We start from the raw sequence: 26,984 nt of genomic DNA on the forward strand, positions 1-26,984 counted from the left end.
AAATCGGAGCAGTTCATTCAAATATCGAAAAAAAATAAGGAAAATGCGGCTAAGAAGGAGTACAATCATGTTATGGGGCCAGGAGGGTATCGCCTTTGGGAGCCTAGGTGGGAGAAGATGGAGAACGAGCTGAGGGCGCGAGGAATCCGTCCAGGTACGGAGGGATGGGACCCAAGGGCCAAAAGCTGGTGGTACGGGCATGGGGGAACGCTGAACCCGGAGACAGGGGAGTGTGTTTACCGGGGCAAATTAATTAAACCCACCCAAGCCCTTATTAACGCAATGAGGGATGCTCAACAGGGGAAGATCAAGTTCAACAGAGAGAACGACGCGCTGACAAAAGCCCTCGGGAATCCTGAACACGGAGGACGTGTACGAGGTATGGGGCACATTCCGTGGAAAATAGGGTTCCCCCAGAACGATGACCCGTACGGTTACACAAGCCGTAAGAGAAAGATGGATCAGGAAGCAGATGTTGTGGCGCGGTTGGCATCGGAAATGGAGGTGATGAAGAAAACCATGAGTGTACTAGTAGCCGAAAGAGATGCAGCTCGGGTGCAGCATGAAGATCATCCAGCGGATCTCGGAAGCCAGCAGCGGAGAAGCAGCGTGGCTTCCACGGAGGCCCCACCGGAGCCTCTGGTGGTCCAAATTACTGCACCGGAGCCTCTGGTGGTCGAAATTACTTCATCGGAGCCTCCTCGCTACCCCGTGGACGATATAAAGGAGATGAAAGAATGTCATCTGTATTATCCTATCGGGAACATGTCCATGAAGGTAGCCATCGGCAGTGCTTTACCATGTTTACCTGGAGCACTCCACCACAACAACTCCATTCAAGATGGCTATGCTCGTGTCACGGTGGAGGACATAGTCCAAGGGTTTGAGGACCTGGAGATTGACATTGCCACACCTGAAGGGGAGAAAAGACTTGGAGATGTCAAGCGCCATTTCATTCTATGGCAAAAGAAGTTTATCAAGTTTCCAGGCGAGGCGCCAAGGACAACAAGTCCACCCCCCTACGGTGGTGGTGGTGGCGGTGGCGGTGGTGGTGGTGGTGGTGGTGGTGGAGGTTCACCTACACCTCCGTCACGTCAGCCGACGCCGCCCCCCAGTCCACAACGTCCGGCGGGTGATCAGCCGCCGCCCCCCAGTCCACAACGTCCGGCGGGTGATCAGCCGCCGCCCCCCAGTCCTCGTCCGGCGGGTGATCAGACGCCGCCCCCCAATCCACCTCCGGCAAAGAAGCAGAAGCAGTCCTGGATTATTAACCCGGACCCTTATGTACCTAAGACCACAAAGGTACCGGAGCCATCACTGAAGCCTCTCCCCACAAGGCCTTGGGAACGTAGTGCCGAGGAAGTCGACGCGGCCGCGGCTGCTGATTTGGAGAAATGGAAGGCGGACTGCAAGAAGAAAACAGAGCCCGAGCCCAAGCCAGTATTTTCTGATGAGCAAAAGAAGTGGGCTAAGTCATTTTTGAGCACACCGTCCCAAGCCGCGAAGAATCTGCCTAACGACTATGCACGTGAACTTCGCAGGCAGGCACTCATGTTCAAGGAGAACAAAGAGCGGGAGAAGGACGAAAGTAAAAAAAGCGGGAAACAAGTTGCCCAGCTCGGGGAACAAAGTAAACAATCGATTGCCCCGCTTATAGTGGAAGCCTTCTGTCCTGATGCCCCCGAGATCATACAAGCTGCGGCAGCACAGGGATTGACTGTAACGAGTGCCAGAGAACAAGCGGCCAACTTAGGTATTACTCTTCGTGAACTGTTAGGCCTTGATGAGGCGCCAGTGAAGGAGGTAGTAATTACATATGTCAAGAATGGGCCTCTCGTCGAGCCTGCGGAGGAAAAGGATCTACCTCCACAAATGAAAGGTCTGCTGAAATGGTACAAGGGTTACATAAAAAATAAAAACGCCAAAGAATATATTTATGCGGAAGTTAGACATGAGCATCACTTCAAACATTACTATGTACAAATTGAACTGAGTGAATTGTTCCAGCTTTTCAATCTGCGCGAGCTCGATAAATCTATCATCAGTTGCTACGTTCTGTAAGTGATTTATTAATTTCTATCCCATCTCGTTCATATTGCCTGCACTATATATATGTCCTAACTATATTGTTGTGTCCGCTATTATACATGCAGAATGAAGATTAAGGAATGCAGAGTAAGGAACATCCATGATGTTGGGTTCATTGACCCACACATCGTTAATGGACATGTGTTGGAGCGTTACCCCGCCGACGTGGAGGCAGACCTGTGGCAGTTTCTTACAAAGCAGGAACTCAAAAGTGATATTCTATTTCCTTACCATTTTGAGTGAGTGTTTCTGTCTTGAGCACATTCTCTTTTGTTTACTCCATGCATGGTATGTGGCCGGCTAATCGATGAGTTATGCATGACGTACTGTGCATGTATCGTGTCCGCAGGTTCCACTGGATTCTGCTAGTAATTAAAGTTAACACCTCAGAATGTCTCGTCCACGACTCTGTGAATATGGATCCAAAGCTTTGGGGCGGCATGAGAAGAATGCTGCAGAAGTAATTATTTTCATTCATTTGCGCTCTATATCGATCGGCCTATTTCGTTCATTTCCTAATATCAAGTAACTAATTAATAACTCTCTTGTTCATTTAATTTTCTTTGCCTCGTAGGGTTTGGAGACGGTTCGTAGATACAAAGGTCGGTGAATTTAAAAAAGAGCTAGAATTCAAAATGTTAAAGGCTAAGAATGCTGGGGATATTCAGCCACCGGAGACCAATCTATGTGGATACTATGTCTGTGAGATGATCCGGAGATACACCTCTGAGCGGGTTCCGAGTGATACCAATGCTAAGAGGAATAACCTCCGGTGGATGCTTAGTCCAGAAGCTCGCTTCCGACCACTTCAAGAGGAACTAGCTGGATGGTTCAGCAGGGAAGTCCTCCATCCTAAAGGAGAACACTATTACGAGGACGTAGAACTTTATATGCATTAAATCATGTATGGAAACTTGTTCAAAATTGTATATGGTCATCCGATGATATTGAATATATATTGTATATTCCTCTTGAATTCTTTTTGGTTCTAATTTCAAATTTATTTGAAATTGTACATTCATATGCATGTATGTAGTACCGTAGAATATATGAAACTCCTTCAAAATTAAAATAAAGCACAAAAGAAATAAAACAATACAAATTAAACAGAAAACAGGTTTAAGGGGGGAGGTTTAGGGGGGGGGCTAAAACCCTAAACCTGCGGCGGCCTTTAGTCGCGGTTGGCCAGAAGAACCGCGACTAAAGGTCCTCCGCCCCGACGGCCACCTGGCGCCCACGTGGACGGGCCTTTAGTCGCGGTTCTTAAGCAACCGCGACTAAAGGGGGGGGGCCTTTAGTCGCGCCCGGTCGGTCGCGGTTGCGCAACCGCGACTAATGGCAGTTGCGAACCGCGACCAAAGGCCTTTTTTCCACCAGTGTGTGCACGTGTTGGATACAGGGACATATATATGTAAGATCTCATTGTATTGTAGAAGTGTTGGACACCTATTAGGTTTATTTTTTAAACGTGGATGCCTAGTAGTTTTTTTTTTGTAAACATAGACGCCTAGTTGTTTACTTTTGAGGGGAACGCCTAGTAGGTAAGTAGACATGTTTCATTAGGACTCTAGTTAGACGTGTTAGACCAACTCAAAAAAAAGTTAGACGTGTTGGACACATGATTTTATTTGGAGGTTAGACTGGGTCCACCAAATTATGTTGTTACGCAGAATGAATGGCTAAGAATATTTTATAATGAATATTTGCCAGATCGAGGGCTGGTAATATCTGATTAACGTGGAATTTTCTTTGTTATTTCTCAGGCTCTTAATTCATCTTATATTACTTTTAATATATAATAGATTTGGTAATTTTAGTTAGTCATAACAAATATTATTGGCATTTTTTTTTACTTTGAGAGGAGCTCAACAACGCAGAGAGGGATGGGCTTTTGTTTTTGTTTTGCTTTCTGTATTTTTTTTGTTTTTTGTTTTATTTTTTAATTCTTTTTGCTTTTAGGTCAGCAAAATTATAAACTTTCTGTTAGTGCCATTAGTTTTAGAAAAATTATAAACTCAAATTTGAATAGTTAAAAAGTTGGCATAGCATACTCGTCTGTTACAAATTTGGCATGGTATCATCATAATAGTTGTGGGAGAAAGTCTTCACTTTTTCTTCGCTCGTGTCATTTGCTTATTGCGCCGTAACCATGGATAATCTTCATCGTTTATCAGGACACTTGGGTCAGCCTTGACATTGAAGGGAGGAATTTCATGAAACCTTTCATAATCTTCAGACATGTCTGTCTTGCCCTCCACTCCCAGGATGTCCCTTTTTCCTGAAAGAACTATGTGGCGCTTTGGCTCATTGTATGATGTATTCGTTTTCTTATCTTTTCTTTTTCTCGGTCTGGTAGACATGTCCTTCACATAGATAACCTGTGCCACATCATTGGCTAGGACGAACGGTTCGTCAATGTACCCAAGATTTTTCAGATCGACTGTTGTCATTTCGTACTGTGGGTCTACATGTACGCCGCCTCCTGACAGATTGACCCATTTGCACTTAAACAAAGGGACCTTAAAATCTTGTCCGTAGTCAAGTTCTCATATGTCCACTATGTAACCATAATATGTGTCCTTTCCATTCTCGGTTGTTGCATCAAAGCGGACACGGCTGTTTTGGTTGGTGCTCTTTTGATCTTGGTCAATCGTGTAAAATGTATACCAATTTATCTCGTATCCTTTGTAAATCAATACAGTCAAAGATGGTCCCCTGGACAACAAGTACAACTCATCACAAACAGTGTTGTCACCTCTGAGACGTGCTTCCAACCAACTGCTGAAAGTCCTAATGTGTTCACATGTAATTCAGTCGTCGCACTGCTCCGGGTGTTTGGAGCGGAGACTGTTCTTGTATTCATCGACATACGGGGTCACCAAGGTAGAGTTCTGTAGAACTGTGTAGTGTGCTTGAGACCAAGAATGCCCGTCCCTGCATATTATTGAGTCCGCTCCTAGCATGCCTTTTCCAGTCAGTCTCCCCTCATACCGCGATTTAGGGAGACCTATCTTCTTAAGGCCAGGAATGAAGTCAACACAAAACCCGATGACATCCTCTGTTTGATGGCCCATGGAGATGCTTCCTTCTGGCCTAGCGCGGTTACGGACATATTTCTTTAGGACTCCCATGAACCTCTCAAAGGGGAACATATTGTGTAGAAATACGGCCCCCAGAACGACAATCTCGTCGACTAGATGAACTAGGACATGCGTCATGATATTGAAGAAGGATGGTGGGAACACCAGCTCGAAACTGACAAGACATTGCGCCACATCACTCCTTAGCCTTGGTACCATTTCTGGATCGATCACCTTCTGAGAGATTGCATTGAGAAATGCACATAGCTTCACAATGGCTAATCGGACGTTTTCCGGTAGAAGCCCCCTCAATGCAACCGGAAGCAGTTGCGTCATAATCACGTGGCAGTCATGAGACTTTAGGTTCTGGAACTTTTTCTCTGGGATATTTATTATTCCCTTTATATTCGACGAGAAGCCAGTCGGGACCTTCATACTGAGCAGACATTCAAAGAAGATTTCTTTCTCATCTTTCGTAAGAGCGTAGCTGGCAGGACCTTCATACTTCTTCTGAGGCATGTCGTCTTTTTCGTGCAAACGTTGCAGGTCCTCTCGTGCCTCAGGTGTATCTTTTGTCTTTCCATACACGCCCAAGAAGCCTAGCAGGTTCACGCAAAGGTTCTTCATCACGTGCATCACGTCGATTGAAGAGCGGACCTCTAGGTCTTCCCAGTAGGGTAGGTCCCAAAATATAGATTTCTTCTTCCGCATGGGTGCGTGTCCCTCAGCATCATTCGGAACAGCTATTGCGCCGGAACCCTTTCCAAAGATTACGTAGTGTAAATCATTGACCATAGCAAGTACGTGATCACCGGTACGCATGGCGGGCTTCTTCCGGTGATCTGCCTCGCCTTTGAAATGCTTGCCTTTCTTTCGACATTGATGGTTGGTCGAAAGAAATCGACGATGGCCCAGGTACACATTCTTCCTGCATTTGTCCAGGTATATACTTTCAGTGTCATCTAAACAGTGTGTGCATGCGTGGTATCCTTTGTTTGTCTGTCCTGAAAGGTTACTGAGAGCGGGCCAATCGTTGATGGTCACGAACAGCAACGCCTTTAGGTTAAATTCCTCCTGTCCGTGCTCATCTCACGTACGTACACCGTTTCCATTCCACAGCTGTAAAAGTTCTTCAACTAATGGCCTTAGTTACACATCAATGTCGTTGCCGGGTTGCTTAGGGCCTTGGATGAGAATTGGCATCATATTGAACTTCCGCTTCATGCACATCCAAGGAGGAAGGTTATACATACATAGAGTGACCGGCCAGGTGCTATGATTGCTGCTCTGCTCCCCGAAAGGATTAATGCCATCCGTGCTTAAAGCAAACCATACGTTCCTTGGGTCCTTTGCAAACTCATCCCAGTACTTTCTCACGATTTTTCTCCACTGCGACCCGTCAGCGGGTGCTCTCAACTTCCCGTCTTTCTTACGGTCCTCACTGTGCCATCGCATCGACTTGGCATGCTTTCCGTTTCTAAAGAGACGTTTCAACCGTGGTATTATAGGAGCATACCACATCACCTTCGCAGGAACCCTCTTCCTGTGGGGCTCGTTGTGAACATCACCAGGGTCATCTCGTCTGATCTTATACCGCAATGCACCGCATACGGGGGATGCGTTCAGATCCTTGTATGCACCGCGGTATAGGATGCAGTCATTAGGGCATGCATGTATCTTCTCCACCTCCAATCCTAGAGGGCATACGACCTTCTTTGCTGCGTATGTACTGTTGCGCAATTTGTTATCCTTTGTAAGCTTCTTCTTCAATATTTTCAGTAGCTTCTCAAATCCTTTGTCAGGCACAGCATTCTCTTCCTTCCACTGCAGCAATTCTAGTACGGTACCGAGCTTTGTGTTGCCATCTTCGCAATTGGGGTACAACCCTTTTTTGTGATCCTCTCACATGCGATCGAACTTCAGCTTCTCCTTTTGACTTTCGCATTGCGTCCTTGCATCGACAATGACCCGGCGGAGATCATCATCATCCGGCACATCGTCTGGTTCCTCTTGATCTTCAGCACCTTCACCCGTTGCAGCATCATTGGGCACATCGTCTGGTTCCTCTTGATCTTCACCAGCTCCCCCCGTTGCAGCATCACGGTATTCAGGGGGCACGTAGTTTTCATCGTACTCTTCTTCTTCGTCGTCTTCCATCATAACCCCTATTTCTCCGTGCCTCGTCCAAACATTATAGTGTGGCATGAAACCCTTGTAAAGCAGGTGGGAGTGAAGGATTTTCCGGTCAGAGTAAGACTTCGTATTCCCACAACCAGGGCATGGACAACACATAAAACCATTCTACTTGTTTGCCTCAGCCGCATCGAGAAACTCATGCACGCCCTTAATGTACTCGGAGGTGTGTCTGTCACCGTACATCCATTGCCGATTCATCTGCGTGCATTATATATAATTAAGTGTCCAAATTAATAGAAGTTCATCATCACATTAAAAGCAAAGTACATACATAGTTCTCATCTAACAACATATATCTCTCCAGAGCATCTAATTAATTAAACCATACACTGAAACTATGTAAAACATTTTAATGCGAAAACAAAGGCGATCATAATCGCAACGAAGGTAACAATTGATCCAATGACATAATGATACCAAGCCTCGGTATGAATGGCATATTTTCTAATCTTTCTAATCTTCAAGCGCATTACATCCATCTTGATCTTGTGATCATCGACGACATCCGCAACATGCAACTCCAATATCATTTTCTCCTCCTCAATTTTTTTTATTTTTCCCTTCAAGAATTTGTCTTCTTCTTCAACTAAATTTAACCTCTCGACAATAGGGTCGGTTGGAATTTCCGGTTCACATACATCCTAGATAAATAAAATCTATGTCACGTTGGTCCGCATAATTTTCATAAACAATAAATGAACCAATAGTTATAAAGATTAATATATATACCACATCCGAATCATAGACAGGACGAGGGCCGACGGGGGCGGATACCAAAACCATCGCACTATATAAGATGCAATAATAAAAGTAAGAAAATGATACAAGTATCTATGTAAACATACAAGTAACAATATTTTTCTTTCAGAAAGAAGATAAGAACAAGAGGCTCACCACGGTGGTGTCGGTGATGAGATCGGCGCGGGTGATCGACGGCGGTGAAGACGGGGGTGGGGCGTGATGGACCGCTAAATCTAGACAAATCTCAAGGAAAATGGAGCTTTGAGGTCGAGCTTCGAGAGGAGAAAGCTTAACTAGTGTGGCTCGGGCATTTCAACGAACACCTCATGTGCATAGGAGGTGAGCTAGAGCACCACAAACCCCTCCCCTCGCCGTCAGTTCGTGGCAAAAACCGGGAGGTGAGCTAGAGCAGCACTATTGGTCCCAGTTCGTGGCAAAAACCGGGACTAAAGGGGAGCCTTTGGTCCCGGTTCAGGCCACCAACCGGGACCAATGGTGGTGGGCCAGGAGCCAGGCCCGTTGGTCCCGGTTCGTCCCACCAACCGGGACCAAAACGTCCAGACGAACCGGGACCAATGGCCCACGTGGCCCGGCCGGCCCCTGGGCTCACGAACCGGGACCAATGCCCCCATTGGTCCCAGTTCTAGACTGAACCGGGACTAATGGGCTGCCCCGGCCTGAACCGTTGCCCCCTTTTCTACTAGTGGTGGCAGCTCCAATCTACATGTTGACTTCCTCGTCTTCTGATCTCAAACCGGCTGATGTGGGATTGCTCAGACTCGGCCAGGGTGAAATCCCCAGTCGACTTGCCGATGCTGGTAGCGGCGACACTCGCGGGTGCCGTCACCTTCTTGAAGGCGTTGTCATGGCTTCTATCTGAGCCCCTTCGAGCATCGGGGGAAACCACCGGTCCGGCTCACCGGATCGGACAGCGATGACGCCATAACGTCGTTTCCCTTCTCGAAGGCGTTGTCTTATTTGCTCGGCATCCCCGGTGTTGGATCTCAAGTTATGGAAACGATAATATCGGTTCGGACTGCACCTCATGGCGTGGGCACCTTAGGTGCTATGTACGTCATCATCGGTGCTTCTCCCATGGTTTCCGTCCTTGGCCCGGCCGGGTCTTGCCGCCCACTAGCCGATCTCTTGGCGCTCTAGGTGGGAGTACGTTGATCCTGTCGAGTTTGGGGCTGCGATCGTTCGGATGTGGTGCCTTGTGTTAGCCATGACGCGGTGTGCGTGTGTCTTGAGCCCCGTGTCTCCTTGCCTTTTGTGGACGGAGGCCGGGCTAGGTAGGTTTAGCTGCGTGTGTCCTCTATTTGGGCTGAGCATCCCTCTTTTCTTTGCTTCGGGTACCATACTCGCGCTTTCCTGCGTTCGTGTAGTGTGTTGTATCATCTCTCGTACTTTCTCTATTCTCCTCTATTAATGAAAATATATGCAACCTTTACGTATTCGCGAAAAATACTATGAAAGGTAATCATGGGCTACCATACTATAGAATGTTAACACCCGCACTGGCAATTATCTAGTACTCCTATATTAGAAGAAGATTCGCACCTGCCCAGCGCTTGCAGTACCATATTCGCTTGGGCACAACCACACCAAAGCGCAGGAGGCACATGGATGATAGAAGGAGAATGGACTGGGTTGCTTTCTCAGACTGAACCTGTCATAAGTAAGAGTCCGATACATAGGATACCCACCGTGTGGGCAAGACAAGTTATTATACGTATACAAGTGGCCAAAATTACTTACACCTTTATAATTTGCAGTAACCAGGACATCCGTGTCGAGCAACACCAGCTGAATTCCAGGGCAGTCAAGCCCCCAGAATGCTTGACATGATAAGAAGTTGCTTGATACCCAGATTTTAGGAAACCAGTTTTGCGAAAATACATTTACTGTTCTAACTAACTCAAAGTATGTATGATTAGCCTAACAAATCTGAGGATAACTAAATATTACATTGTTTGCAAGGACAATCCTATTTAGTCAGACATACAAGCTAGGCACTGCTATGAAAACTTAGCTTAACTACATTAGGGCAACTTAATGTCGTGCACCAAATCGCCCCTAAACTTATTGACATCAGCCAACGCCATGACAAAAAAAAGGTGTGTCCGAATTCCCACAAATATGAAGCAGAGTTGGGGTGGTTTGGAGGCATCAGGACCCCGCCAATGTAGGCGTCTAACACCCCGGCCCACCCAAAAAACCATATCCGGAGTAGCAGCTTTCTCACTCCACCCCTCCCCCTTGCTTTGTATCCGCTGCATCCCAGACAGACGTCGGTGCTGCACCACCCTGCCTGCCCTTCTAGGTCTTGCCAGATCTCTGCCGCTCCTCCGAGGCACCAGGTCCGCTTTTGCATTGATGATGCTTTCCTATGGCATGGCCGTAGATTCGTGGGACAAGTACCTCCGGATGTCTGAAAGTACTTGCGGAGTTGTCATAGTCTGGTTCGCTACTATTGTGGTCAAGGTGTTTGTGCATGTGTGTGTGTGTGCGCGCGCGCGCACGTTGGTTTAGTGATAGATAGATCAGGATTGCCCAATTCTTACACAGGGACCTTTATTTTTCATTGTCACGCTTATGTGTATACTTTTTTTATTTGATTGAGCACCTTTTACCCCATCCCTTTCTCTATCTCTTCCTCTCATTATAGCGACATGGGAACCTTTATTTTTTATTGTCCAAACCTTGTATAATCGTATGTGTGCACTTCTTTTATTTGACCGGTCACCTTTTATACAATGAATGTTATACACCTTTAGGCACCATCCTTTATCAAGCCACTCCATTTGAATCCCAACCTCTCTCTCTCTCCCCTTTGGGTTTGTGTGTGTGTGTGTGTGTGTGTGTTGGTCTCGAGGTAGACATATTAGGATTGACCAAACATTACATGTGAACCTTTATCTTTTTTCATCCTTCTCTATCTCTCTATCTCTTCTCTTAGTATATTGATACGGGAACCTTTATTTTGCATTGTTTGAACCTTGCGCAATCGTATGTCTGCACTATTTTTCTTTGAGTGGGCACCTTTTATCCTATCCCTCTCCATCTATTTGTGTCCCCCTTTCATTATAATTACACGAGAACCTTTATTTTTCATTGCCCAAACCTTGGACAATCGTATGTGTGTACTCTTTTTATTTGACCGGGCACCTTTTATCCCATCCCTCTTCATCTAGAGATAGACGGATTAGGATTGCCCAGACATTACATGTGAACCTTATTTTTTTCATCCCTCTCTATCTATCTATCTCTTCTCCCAGTATATTGACATGGGAACCTTTATTTTTCATTGCCTGAACCTTGCGCAATCGTATGTCTGCACTGTTTTTCTTTGAGCGGTCACCTTTTATCCTATCCCTCTCTATCTATTTGTGCCCCCTTTCGTTATAATGACATGGGAACCTTTACTTTTCATTGCTCGAACCTCGCACAATCATATGTGTGCACTTTTTCTATTTGACCAGGCAACTTTTATCCCACCCCTCTCTGTCTACATATCTCTTCCTCTCATTATAATGGCACGCGAACTTTTATTTTTCATTGCCCCAACCTTGCACAAATTGTATGTGTGCACTCTTTTCATTTGACCGGACACCTTTTATATCATGAGCGTTTGACAGGTGCGAGCGGTTTTCACGGGCTCGGGTAGGTGTTGCTTTATCTCGACCCTCTCCTCTCTGGCAATGGCGGGGGCGACGACGGCGGCGCTGCGGCGGCACCAGAGGGACCAACCGGAGGCGAGGCGTACTCCCATCTCTCTCGCGCATGAAGTAGTCCACTTTGCGCCTCTGACCGGTAGCGAACCAAGGCGACATAGGCAGGGCAACGATCCGACGCGAGCTGGGCGGCGACAATGGCCTTCTCCGGCGTCGCCCTCCATCATCGGCTTTCTTCACGCTGGTAAGATCTCCCTCCTCCTCCTCCTCCTCCACAAATTTCTTAATTTCTAGGGTTAGGATTCTTGGTTTTTGGGAGCAAGGCAGAAGAAGAGAAGAAAGGAAAAGAAACAGAAGAGAGGATCTTGCATAATGAAGAGGTGATGTACTGATGTAGGTTGATGGTGGAGACTTGCGCTCGGAGGTGGGATCAATTCAAGGAGGAGGTGGATGTCATGGTGTAGGAGGAGAAGAAGGCTGAGAAGAAGGAACAACAGTACAGTATCTTCTTATATCCAGCCAAAGGCGATGGCCGATGGCCCTGTTTCTACTTTGTTATAGATAAACTGTCCCTTTGTTTCTTCATTGGAGCTCCACCATTTTGAACGAACTAGACTGTCACATAGTATTGAGAAATACCATGTTCAGCCATTTACATATGAGTTGGGATGCTGCTACTGTATGACAATGGTCATCCCATCATTGTAAATATGCTCTGTTGCAGAAGGCACATAAAGAACTCGGAAAGGGTAAAGTACAAGTAAATGTGAAAAAACAAGCCTCGCAGCGAAAAATCATGCCCCCAAAAGAAGCACAAAACATTCGTGCCCAAGTAACTGTAACCCTAATTAATGCACAATGTCACCGGCTTGTTGATAGGGAGTATAATGTCTAGTTAGTTTGAGTTAGTTGAGCCACTGCCATCTGGGGCAATCATATTCTGAACATGTCGAGATTTAAACCTATCGATTAGCTAATCTTACTAAAGAACACAAATGTGCCTTTTCTTAAACTTGAATCGTCCTGGTAAAAGTACGGATTTTCACTTTGACCTGTGGTTGTCTATATGTGGAAGGCTTCTGAATTTCTCTAGGCGTAGAACTGAACAATAGTGAGACATTGTAGGCGCAGACCTGAATAATAGTGAGACATGGTATCAACTAGGGAAAAGTGCAAGATGCGGGATCAACTTTTCTTTTTCCAGTTCATGGTACATTTGTTGCTCTTTGTCACCTTTTTGAAAGCACTGCATACACCTGCAGAGTAAACTTTCTCAGGTTTGGTTCTCATATTTTCACATTGAGCTCAGGCTAACGCTGGATAGCTAAGCACCTATTTATTTCTAGTTTTGATCTGTTGATACATGGTGAAATGAACAGAACGATATAGCTGGGCGTGCTCCTATTTTATGTCGATGTAAAGAAGAAATGCAATCTATATCGGATGCAAGTTTGGAAATGTATTATTTGTACATGATCCTATTTTATGTTGGCCCCACATCTCGTAACTCTGAAATTTCTTACATCGGCTGGCGAATGTGGGCTAACTCTGAACTGCTAGATTTTTATATGTGGTTGGTTGGACACCTTATGTTGGCGGACACTGACCGTCTCCCAGCCTGTCAATATTCATGGAAGCTAAGTTTGATTTATTTCTATTGCCAAGAGGTGGACACTGATTCTCATCCAGCCCGTCAATCTTCACTAATATTTTGGTTTAACCTGCTCTCAATGCAAGAGTAATCATGTATAACAGGGAAATGCGATTTTTCCTTCAGGTTATTGCTTGTTTGTTTTTTGTAGCATACACCAGATGGGAATGTGCTATTTTTGATGAGTAAATGCGATTCTAGCTATGCTCCATCAATTTAATTTTTTCCATAGCCATGGATACGTAAAGAAGATCAGCACCATTATTTTTGTTTGAAATTCCTATATACTGTAAGACTTTGATTTTGTTCACATGTGACCTATTTTCCTATCTTGCAGAGCCATCCATTCCAATATGGTTAATATCTTCTACCCTGTATTTACTGTACCACTAGAATAGAGACATGCATTTATTTTAGTCGATTAATTTTTCTGCTGTAGTAAAGACTTTCTGTTGTCATCCTGGTTGTGCTCCAATTTACTATTTCCATGAATTAGTGTTAGGTACTCTGTCAGCATGTTCACATCATGTGCTAGCCTGCTTTTAAAGGTATTTAAGTTTTGATGCTACATAATTCATATTCATGAGATTGTGCGTGGATAACTTGTAGTCTTTATCTCTTTTATTTCATCTTATCCAATTGTATCTCGCACAGTTTGGTACAAGACATGATTTAGGTTGCATTGCAATTGTAGTTACAGAACTTGGCCTCTCTGTCTTTGTTTCTCTGTTTACTTTCGATTCATACCTGTAGCTAGTGTGTTCATGTGATTCTCATAAATCCGGTACATCCAAACTTCCCTTGTGTTTTTTTCAGTTTAAGATAGTAAAGCCTCTGTCTATCTTCAAGTGTGATGTGTTCTTGTTTGTCGGTGGTCTCTACCTGTTTGTTGGTATGCTCCTCAGAACTAAAAATATTCTGTTTTTTCAGGTCTATTCAAGTGGATGACGACAACTGTATGAGGGTAGAGAGGAATGAGTTTTCTGGAACACGTCTTCGTATTTTAGTGTATGGTGGGTACAGGTATTGTTTGGTTCAAAATTTAGACCTTTTACCAATAATTAGTAGCAAAATTTAGGATTGTTGAGAAGAGAGGTGAAGCTAAAGGCTTCGTCAGTACTATTCTTAGGATACTATATGTTGCTTCCAGGCCATGTATAAGAATTGTTCAGTACTTGAGAGATTGTTGAACATATGAAATTGATGGAAATCTTTGGGCACCCTCAAGTTATGTTTCTTGAAGACCAAGTTCAAATATGTGTGAGGGCAGTGCAGTTGGGCATGCCAGTGTAGTAGATCTGTTTTGAAATAGTGCTTTCAGAAATTTTCATGCTGCTGGTCGCCAAATGGCATTCAATTATCTCCAAATGATTTTTTTTCTATACTCATAGGGATAGCTTTAATTATGTGAGACATTTCCCAGAACCATTAGTTAGTTTTGTACACTGAATCTATTTATTAGACGGCTTTGTTGTTCCTAGGGCCATGTTGATCGTTATTCCATTTGTTATATAGCATTATTTTAGAGCCATCGGGCTACCATCCATTCCATGGGCTCATGATTTTACTGTGTTCGTGATGATACATCTGTCCCTTATATGTTTGGTTCTTCAGATTTTAATGTTGTCATCTCAATCAGTGCTGAGCATCGTTTATGGGCTTTTGGATTGTTATCATCACTGCAGTGCTGATGTACTATGAGAAAATTTTGGAATGCAGTTCTAGGATTCTGGATATGGCATTTTCAAGGTTATTTCATACTATGAGAAAATTTTCGTTTGATCTGCACATCTCAAAGTAAAGTTAACAACGCTCAGCAATCTTTTTGTGTTTCTGGTCTTAGTCAACAAGATAATGTAGTACCTCGCCCAAAAAAAAGACGATCCTTTTGACAATTGTCGTGCAAAACATTGGAGAAAAAATGCAAACAAGAACTACACTGAAGAACAATTTATAGGAACACAGTCACATCCTACAAAAGAAGCCAGGCACGCCTCCTACTCATCCTAAAATTACAGCAACATCATCGAAAGTACATTTCTACACCCAGGAGCAAATGCTCCTGGTATGAACAGTAAAATTAAAAAAATAGAAAAAATATTCAAAAAATTATGAATTTTTTTGTGGCATACTTTCACAAATGTTTGTTGTGCATGCAAAATTTCATCACGAAATCACATTAGTGGAAGGCGTGCCAAAAAGAACAAAATCAGAGATCCAAAATGCTTTTGTAAATAACATTTTCAGAGCATCGATTTTGTTTTCTTTACCACACCTTCCACCAGTGTGATTTTGCGATGAAATCTTGCATGCACATCAAACATTTGTGAAAGTATGCCACAAAAAAATTTCAGAATTTTTTGAATTACTTTTTGAATTTATTTGATGCTACTGTTCACACCAGGAGCATTTGCTCCTGGGTGTAGAAACTCCACGTCCCAACATCATTTTGTTTTTTATAGTGTTATTACTTTGTTGTGCCGTACAGATTTCTCAAATGCCTGATGTAACTTATTAGCATGCAAAATGTAATATTACGTCTGTCCCTTTTGTTTTCTAGAACGGAGACAGTTTCCTACTTACGGCTGTAATCTTACCTCAAGTGCCTTTGTTTTATTACATTTTGAAGGTATGTACGTGGGAGTTGGCTGTAATCTTACCTCAAGTGCATTTGTTTTCTTACATTTTGAAGGTGTGTACGTGGGAGATGGACTGGGGTGAACAATAAGAATTCTTCACCCTGGGTGACGAATAGCGCGTCCCTATTTTTCATTTCACAATCCATTACAACTTAGACGTATCTATTTATAATGAAGGCATTCTTTTATTTATATTCAGCAGTACTATAAAGAAAGTAGGAACATGGTTGATAAATAATCAGATTGTTCTGCCCATTTTTCATTTCACAATCCATTACAACTACTATGTCCTTGCAATCATACCATTACACATAAGCTACCCAGATTTGGAACCCAACCAAGACATATATATATAAACTGAGACATATTTACATCAAAACTGAGACGTATCTATTTATGATGAAGGCATTTTTTTATTTATATTCAGCAGTACTATAAAGAAAGTAGGAACATGGTTGATAAATAATCAGATTGTTCTGCCCATTTTTCATTTCACAATCCATTACAACTACTATGTCCTTGCAATCATACCATTACACATAAGCTACGCAGATTTGGAACCCAACCAAAGAACAATCAAGTTTGATTCGTGCTGTTATTGGGCCTTGCCGCGACGCTGATATTTTTGGGCCAAGTTGCGCAGAATCTACTCATGCTTATAAAGCAATTTTGTTAACAGATTAAGCAGTCCCACCTTGCTTCTTACACCTATTTCTATCGAGTTAAAAAAAACTAATTTTATCAATTTATATATGCCTGTAAGTATGAGAATTAACAAGTAGCCTCAGAATAGTACTGTATTTAGTTTTCTGGAAGGATGCAAAAGTAATATTGGCCTTCCTGTGTATACTGATTGCTAAGGATGCAATAGTATTTTTATGGTGGGGAAGTGTCATTCCCTCTGTTTACTGATGGGCCTCATCCTCTTAAGAGATCTAACCCTTGTCACTGTAAGGAAAAAAGCAAAGAGTATTATGACGCCATAAAGTTTGAATTCGGATAAGTATATGCTGAAGAACACCAGAATTAGTCTTCATGAACCAGCGTTGCCTTGTTGATGATGCTTCACATGTAAGTTTTCTGGTCCTTTGACAAGGTCTTCTAATTATTCAGAAGTGATGTCAAATGGTGCGTACCATTTTTTATTTTAATTTTCTTGAATTGTTAAGTTGAGAACGGATGCTTGCATTTCCATTTGGGAAAAAGAGAGGAGAAAGTGATGGATTGGAGCTTTGACGGAACAGTATTACTGTCTAGAAAATTCATGGCAACAAGGGCCATGGTTGAACATATAAAACCTTTTGAAGTAAATTCTTTTGTAACTCTCAGTCTCAGTATGTGCTGAAGCAGAAGAGAAAATCTTAATTAGTGGGTTCAATGGATGGGTTGACTGGATGTGCTAACCAGAAACGGCTTATCGGGTTCAGTGGATGAAGAACTTGATAATTCTTCTTCAGTTTGTGATAATTGTGGTGTTGCTTTTATCTTGTGGTCGCATGTAGAAATGCATTGACCACTTTATTGTTTAGTCAGTAGGCATTTCTACTAAAGAGTTACTTTGTGATCTCAGAATAAGTTCGTGTGAACTATTTTATGTAATGGTTATGTGAGTTTGTTGTTAGACATTCAGACTTGAAATGCTTGTTTATGTATTGTATATAAATTATTGCAGTAGGGATCAGGAGAAAAGCAGTAAAAAGTTGTCTGGGAACGGATCTTTGCCGAGAGTGGCTCTCGGCAAAGTGGCACGCTGGCAGTTGGCTGTGGCGTTTTTGCCGAGAGCCACTCTTGGCAAAGTGGCATGCAACAGCAGTTGGCTGTGGCATCTTTGCCTGAGAGCCACTCTCGGCAAAGAGATGACAGAACCCTGCACTGGAGATTTGTTGTCTTTCTTTAGCCCATCCTTCGCCGTGAGCATTATCTGCATACACGATACTGGCAGAGCGCTGCTCAAACTGAGATAGAATCCCTTCATCGGTGGCTTTATGCAGGTTGCACTGGAAGGGTTCCATGGCAAGGATGAACATGATCGGCGAAAAAGGGCAGCCCTGCCAGAGACCCCTATGGTGTTGAAAATATTTAACCAGACAGGCCCGAGACCCCATGTGGCCGTGTGCATACTCAAGGTCTCAACAGGCTTTTGACGTCGCGTTGTCTCACAAGTCGAGATCATTTAGCACCATGTTTGCTGCATTAAAAAGGGCCCATCTTATTTTAACCCTCGTCTCTGTCAACAGTCATTTTTAAGAAAAAAATAATCATTTTTTAGACAATCCCTTTCTACATTGGTAGCTAACTCTAATTGGGTAAAACAATTCTTCGGGCCGGTACGAATGTAATTTTTGATCGTACGTGCACAACAAGATGCAACTAAGCAAAGTAGGAGAATGAAAAGCACATGATAAAACAATTAACCGTCCATGCTTTAGAAGCTTCACTACACAGTGTGAGCACCAGAACTTTGTTAGATGGAAAAACGATCTATCAATAGGGCACCTCAAGCATGCATGTGTCATATGCTTTTGACCTGCACAGTCCACGACGGCTGGCCATACGGGATGGGAGACTCATGCAGATCAGATATATATGCATGACAAGGAGATGTACGCATAAAAAAATGAGGAGATATATGCATGACAAGAAGATATATGCATGAAAAATGAGTGAGCACCGTGCCACTGTGATGTGATATGTACAGCTCTCTCTCTATATATATTTCCTCCGAGATATCACTTCTTCACCACTTGGTAATTTTGGTATAATATCCTTCGCCTTCTCCAAATTTAACTATTGTGAGATTTTGGAGGAGACCAAATCCGGACCAATGCTTCCATTTGCTTTTATCTCATAGAAGTTCGAATACAAGCAATATGAATTCAACGTCCATTACAGACTAAAAACGAAGCCAACTTATTTCTAGATGGCGACGGACATGTTGCCGCTGGTAATGGCGTTTTTGGTGAGGACGGTGGGTAGTTCCACGTTCTTGCCCTTCTTGGGGGTCGATCTGTAGTAGTAAAACTAGAGGATCAGCTGGACGCGGCTGAAGATTGTACCGAGGCCATTGGGGATCTGCAAAGAATTTGAAGAGGACATTCTTGATTGTATTTCTGGCTGGGTTTGTGACTTCTTATTCTGATGTGTATGTGTATGTGTATGTACATACTGTTATGTAGATGTCAAACTTGATGAGCGCATAGCCTGTCCAGCAGCAGCCGTTGAGCAAGTTCACCAGCGACAGCAAAGAATGGCATGTACTCCACACCGTTGGTCCTAATCACTTTGCCCTGCAAGCAAGCAGTACAATATTGCTCCTTCCATTTTGAGTCATATTTGTAGACTCGTTAATTGGTTAAAGCGTCCGTAATTAACAAGCAGCCTGAGCTAGTAATTCACCATGTACAGGAAGTTTACCTTTGAGGTAGAAATAAACCGTAGGCTTTTGTGATTAAACATATATGATGTAGCATCTAGTACAAGAACTGGGGTGTATGAGAGGTGAACAACAGAATTCGGACGTTTTCTTTGAACAGGGTTTTCGAGTGAACGTTCAAACATGAAAGGTGGGTGCATCTTTTAGATGGACATAGATTTTCAAGCAGAATCAACAACGAACAAGGTGTACTACTTCTTATTTTTTAGGGAACAAGGTATACCCACTACGGGAATTTTCATATATGTCGGACGGCCAAAATACGGGCACTCGGCAAAGTAAAGAATGCCGAGAGTCGCACTCGGCAAAGGGAATAAGTCAGCAAACACACGACAATGCCGACAGTATTGGTCGGCAAACATGCCATACTCGGCAAAGGCACTATTTGCCGGGGGCCATCCGGCCACACACGACAACACTAAAAAAAAGACACATCCGTGACATATTGGGCCGAACAATTTTTTTTCTGTCATGCTTATGACACTTCTATGAGGATAATTGTGACAAAACCCGGTATTATCATAGATGTGGTGGGCTCCTATTTCTATGATAAAAAATCATGACAGAAAATGGGCGTTTCGTCATGGACGGGCCGGAGACGCAGCTGCATGACATTCTTTGGGCCGTACATGACGGAAAAAAATGTGGTAGAAGCGAGGGCGAGGAAAATTTCGGGGAGTTCCCAGTAACGGTGGGTGGTCGGGGGCCGAGCGATGCGTGTTCCTCTCGCGAACGTACGTGTATGTGTGCGAGGCATTGTGCTCTAACTAAATCCGAGCGAGGCGCTAGGCTCTAACTGAACCCGAGCGATTGCACTAGCTACGTTACTGAACCCGAGCGATCGATCCCTTACTGTTAACTGAATCCGAGTGATTCCTTCGCTACTGCTGCTAACTGAAGCCGATCGAACCCTGCCACCTCCTTCCCTTGATGAACAGTGAGCGTTGTTGGGGACGTTTGAAACAGTTCTCGGTGGGGGTGGATGAACAGGACCCCCGTGGTGTTGCCTCTGGATGAACAGGACCCCGGTCGAGCCGGTTGTGGGTGGATGAACATGACCCCGTGGAGGGATAGATGAACAGGAAGACCCCGTGGAGGGCTTGTTGAACAGTAGCCGGTGGAGGGCTAGATGAACAGTAGCCCGTGAATGGGTGGTTGAACAGGACCCCGTGGAGAGGGCTGGTTGAATAGTAGCCGGTGGAGGAGCGGTGGACGCTCGATGGACAGGAGCCCGTGGACGAACAGTCGCAGGTGCAGGCTGGAGGAGGTCGACGGTGGATGAACAGTAGCCCGTGGAGGCTGCAGGAGGTCGACGATGGAGGTGAATATTATCCCGTGGAATCCCGTTTTATGGTACGCCACACCCCTCCCGATGAACAGGACCCCCGTTTCGACCGTAGCGCTCCAACATATGTCTGTTTCCTCTATTTTGCGGTACGCCACAACCCTCTTGATCAACAGGACCCCGTTTCGACCGTAGGAGGTCCAACAGAAATCTGTTTCCTCTGTTTTGCTGTACGCCAGACCCCTCCCGATGAACATTATCCCGTTTCGACCGTGGCAGGTCAAACACAATGTCGTTTCCTCCGTTCTACGGTACGCTAGGCCTCGTTTCCATCGGCTGTTCCGTCCAAGCCACCGGTTGGCTCCCGATGAACAGCACGCGTTCTATTGCCTCCCAATGAACACGACGCATTCATTTGCCTCCCCATGAAGATGACAACGATATAGTTTCTCTGTTCCGACCCGGCCATGTACACTAGCCCTGGCCGTACGTATGCGCGAGTAGGCGTTCGAGACCCCGCCCATATGTGCGTACGTGGCCGTATTTACTTGTTTACACCCTGGCCGTTGTACGTACGTGTACATGCTACGTGCGCGCCTCTATATACGACATGTGCGCGCCTCTATATACGTGCACCCAGTTTGTACGTACACGTTCGCAACCAGAATGACAACGCTACGTACGCTTCGACTAGTTGGGTCCTGATACGTCTCCGTCGTATCTACTTTTCAAACACTTTTGCCCTTGTTTTGGACTCTAACTTGTATGATTTGAATGGAAATAACCCGGACTGACGCTGTTTTCAGCAGAATTACCATGGTGTTGTTTTATGTGCAGAAAACAAATATTTTCAGAATGACCTGAAACTCCATGGAACACCTTAGAAAAAATAATAAAAAATCCTTGCCAAAGATGAAGACTAGGGGGGCCAAACCCTGTCCACGAGGGTGGGGGGCGCAGGCGCGCCCCCCTACCTCGTGGGCCCCCTGGACGCCCTCCGACGCCAACTGCAACTCTATATATTCACTTTTGGAGAGGAAAAAATCAGAAAGAAGAAATCATCGCGTTTTACGATACGGAGCCGCTGCCAAGCCCTAAAACCTCTCGGGAGGGCTGATCTTGAGTCCGTTCGGGGCTCCGGAGAGGGGGATTCGTCGCCGTCGTCATCATCAACCATCCTCCATCACCAATTTCATGATGCTCACCGCCGTGCGTGAGTAATTCCATCGTAGGCTTGCTGGATAGTGATGGGTTGGATGAGATTTATCATGTAATCGAGTTAGTTTTGTTAGGGTTTGATCTAGTATCCATTATGTTCTGAGATTGATGTTGCTATGACTTTGCTATGCTTAATGCTTCTCACTAGGGCCCGAGTGCCATGATTTCAGATCTGAGCCTATTATGTTTTCATGAATATATGTGAGTTCTTGATCCTATCTTGCAAGTCTATAGTCACCTACTATGTGTTATGATCCGGCAACCCCGAAGTGACAATAATCGGGACCACTCCCGGTGATGACCATAGTTTGAGGAGTTCATGTATTCAATATGTGCTAATGCTTTGTTCCGGTTCTCTATTAAAAGGAGGCCTTAATATCCCTTAGTTTCCAATAGGACCCCGCTGCCACGGGAGGGTAGGACAAAAGATGTCATGCAAGTTCTTTTCCATAAGCATGTATGACTATATACGGAATACATGCCCACATTACATTGATGAATTGGAGCTAGTTCTGTGTCACCCTATGTTATGATTGTTACATGATGAACCGCATCCGGCATAATTATCCATTACTAATCCGGTGCCTACGAGTTTTCCATATACTAGTTCTCGGTTATTACTTTTCCGCTGCTACTGTTACAATCACTACAAAATACCAAAAACATTACATTTGCTGTCTTTACTTTTGCTGCCGTTACCACCACTATCATATTACTGTGCTACTAAACACTTTGCTGCAGATACTAAGTTCCAGGTGTGGTTGAATTGACAACTCAGCTGCTAATACTTGAGAATATTCTTTGGCTCCCCTTGTGTCGAATCAACAAATTTGGGTTAAATACTCTACCCTCGAAAACTGTTGCGATCCCCTATACTTGTGGGTTATCAAGACCTTTTTCTGGCGCCATTGCCGGGGAGCATAGCTCCATTCTTTGAGTCACTTGGGATTTATATCTGCTGGACACTATGAAGAACTTGAAAGATGCTAAGACAACAATTTATCCCTCAACTACGAGGGGAGGTAAGGAACTGCCATCTAGCTCTGCACTTGATTCACCTTCTGTTATGAGTAAGCTAGCGACACCTAAACCTGCTTCTGCTATTCGTTCCGATATGTCGCATGTTATTGATGATGCCACTTCTGCTATGCATGATACTTATGATGAAACTGCTTCTATGCCTGATACTACTGTGCCCCTTAGTGAATTTCTTAAAGAACAAATTGCTAGGGCTAGAGAAAGAGAAATTGATGAATCTGAATATGATGATGATAGTGATGATGAAAATATGCCTGTTATTCCTGAAGGTTATCTTTTTGAGAAAGATTCTTCTTTAGCTATTTTAGCCTGCAAAGATAGATATGAGCTTAAGAGGTTATTGATTAAATGGAACAAAGAATCACTTAGAGATAAAATGAAACCTGACCCTGCTTTTGTTACTTCACCTATCTGTGTTCCTGATAAGGATTATGAATTCTCTATTGATCCTGATATAATTACTTTGGTTGAATCTTATCCTTTTTATGGCTATGAATCTGAAACTGTTGTGGCACCTCTTACTAAGTTAAATGATATAGCTGCCCTATTCACTAATGATGAGAGATCGCATTACTTCTATATACTCAAAATATTTCCGTTCTCATTAAAGGGTGATGCTAAGATATGGTTTAATTCTCTTGATCCTGGCTATGTGCGTAGTCCCCAGGATATGATTTATTACTTCTCCACTAAATATTTCCCTGCTCATAACAAACAAGCTGCTTTGAGGGAAATATACAACTTTGTGCAAATAAAAGAAGAGAGTCTCCCACAAGCTTGGGGGAGGCTTCTCAAGTTACTTAATGCTTTGTCTGATCATCCTCTTAAGAAACCTGAAATACTTGATATCTTTTATCATGGACTAACCGATGCTTCAAGAGATTACCTGGATAGTTGTGTTGGTTCTCTTTTTAGGGAAAGAACACTGGATGAAGCTGAAATTCTATTGAATAATATGTTGACAAATGAAAATAATTGAGCACCTCCTGAGCCAGCCCCTGAGCTAGCTCCTGCTCCAATTACTGAGCCTATTCCTAAACCAACTCCGAAGAAGAGAGGTGTTCTATTTCTCAGTCCCGAAGATATGCAAGAGGCAAAGAAGTCTATGAAAGAAAAAGGTATTAAAGCTGAGGATGTTAATAATTTACCTCCTATTGAAGAAATACATGGTCTTAATTTACCGCCTGTTGAAGAAGCATATGATCTGAATTCTTTATTCACTGAAGAACCTCCTGATCCCGATATCTTGACACAGGTAGCAAAGGTAAATTCTCTCTATAGATTTGATGAAGGTGATATCCCTCACTATAAGTCTGCTAGGCAATGCTTTGGTGAGTTTGATAATTTTATTGTCAAACAAGGAAGTTTCAATGCTTATTTTGGTAGACAATTGAAATATGATTCCGATATGCCTAAATACTTGAGTGCTTACATGGCTAATATGAGAGGTGAACTAAAACTTGTTAGCAAACATGCTTCTATGGTTACCACTCAAGTAGAACAAGTACTTAAAGCTCAAAAAGAAGTGCTTGATGAAATGATTAGTAAGAAAAATGATTATGCTGTTATAGTGGCTATTAGAACTGGTAGAATGACTCAGGAACCTTTGTATCCTGAAGGCCACCCTAAGAGAATCGAGCAAGATTCTCAGAGAAATAATATTGATGTTCCTAGTTCTTCTAAAAAGTAGAAAAAGAAAAATGATAGAACTGTGCAAACTTCTAGTGAACCTATTGCCAAACCACATGATAATACAAATGATATATCTATGTCTGATGCTGAAACACAATCTGGTAACAAACATGAACCTAATGAAAACACTAATAATGATGTTCATGATGATGCTCAACCTAGTAATGATAATGATGTAGAAATTGAACCTGCTATTGATCTTGATAACCCACAATCAAAGAATCAATGTTATGATAAAAGAGACTTTGTTGCTAGGAAACATGGTAAAGAAAGAGTACCATGGGTTCTGAAACCCATGCCCTTTTCTCCCAAACCATCCAAGAAAAAGGATGGTGAGGATTTTGAGCGCTTTGCTGAAATGATTAGACCTATCTTTTTATGTATGCGATTAACTGATGTGCTCAAAACGAATCCTTATGCTAAATATATGAAGGATATCGTTACTAATAAAAGAAAGATACCGGAAGCTGAAATTTCCACCATGCTTGCTAATTATACTTTTAAGGGTGGAATACCAAAGAAACTTGGAGATCCTGGAGTACCTACTATACCTTGCTCCATTAAAAGAAATTATATTAAAACTGCTTTATGTGATCTTGGAGCCGGTGTTAGTGTTATGCCTATCTCTTTATATCAAAGATTTGACTTGAATAAGTTGACACATTCTAAAATATCTTTCCAAATGGCTGATAAATCAACTGCTATACCTGTCGGTATTTGTGAGGACGTGCCTTTTGTGGTTGCAAACGTTACTATTTTATCAGACTTTGTTATTATTGATATTCCCGAGGATGATAGTATGTCTATTATTCTTGGAAGACGTTTTCTTAATACTGCAGGGGCTGTTATTGATTGCAACAAAGGCAATGTCACTTTTCATATTAATGGTAATGAGCATACGGTACACTTTCCGAGGAAACAACCTCAAGTTCATAGTATCAACTCCGTTGGAAAAATTCCATCGATTAAATTTGGAGGTTTTGAATTCCCTCTTCCTACCGTCAAAAAGAAATATGATATACTTATTATAGGGGATGTGCATATCCCCGTTGAGGTAACTTAGTGTTATTCGAAATTTCTCTGGTTTCATGATTATCGGAACGGGTTTGTTAACAAGACTTGATCAACCTTTTTAGTGGATTCTTTTTGATGAGCCTGAGATGGACGAAACTAGAAGCACAAACTTCTGTACCCTCTTTATACTTTTTGTTAATTAGTAGAAATAAAGTAAAAATAGTATTTTTCTGTCTGTTTCCTAGCTTATCCGTGCAATATAAAAATATCCCAAAAATAAAAGTCCTCAGAATGCCATGCCAATTTAATATGATTATTTCGGGAATATTTGAGGATTTACTGTGCAAAAATTACCACGGGAGGAGCTGCCACCTGGCCACGAGGGTGGTGGGCATGCCCCCCCTCTAGGGTGCGCCCCCCTGCCTCGTGGGCCCACGGTGGCCCTCCTCCACTTATCCTAGCACCCATCTTCTTCCTCTATCTCACACAAACCTGAAAAACCGACTCAAGCACGAGTTCCTGCAACTTTTGCTGTGATTTTCGATCTCCTTGCTCAAAGCACCTCTTGCAAAACTGCTTGGGGAGATTGTTCCTTGGCATGTGACTCCTCCATTGGTCCAATTAGTTTTTGTTCTAGTGCTTTATTCTTTGCAAATTTGTGCTTCATAGGTGATCATTTTCTTGAGCTTGCATGTCAAATTTATATGGTTCCAAGTAGTTTCAATGCTTGGTATAGGCTCTAGGCACTTGTGGGAGTAGTTACTATCAGTTTTATTGAAGTTGGTTCACTTTTATTTGAAGTTACTAAAAATTTCAGAATTTTTCAGAGAAAAACAATATGCTTAGGAAGATGTTCCAAGGAGGTTCCTCTAAGAAGCAAGGACCCAGGATTGCTATGCGTGATGCTGACGAGGATCCACCAAGAGACGCTCCAGTACGGCCTTGCGAGTGGCAATCGGAAAATTTTATGGACCGTGCGGGAATTAAAGAAGAATTTAAAGTGTATTTGTGCAATGCCAGTCTTGAGGATTTTGAGGCTAACAAATGCCCCCAGTATCATGATCTCACAAGTTCATTTGTGAGGAGGTTTGAGTATTCATCTTCGCGTAATTCTCCTTCAGTCATATTTGCTCTTTATGACAAATCTTATAGAGTGGACTTAGAGCATTTCACTCTTGCTTGCAAACTTCCATCATGGGGCCGTATTAGGGATCCCACTAAATCTGAATTTAGAA

The sequence above is a fragment of the Triticum dicoccoides genome, chromosome 2A (genome assembly GCF_002162155.2).
Source record: "Triticum dicoccoides isolate Atlit2015 ecotype Zavitan chromosome 2A, WEW_v2.0, whole genome shotgun sequence".
Classification (NCBI taxonomy): Eukaryota; Viridiplantae; Streptophyta; class Magnoliopsida; order Poales; family Poaceae; genus Triticum; species Triticum dicoccoides.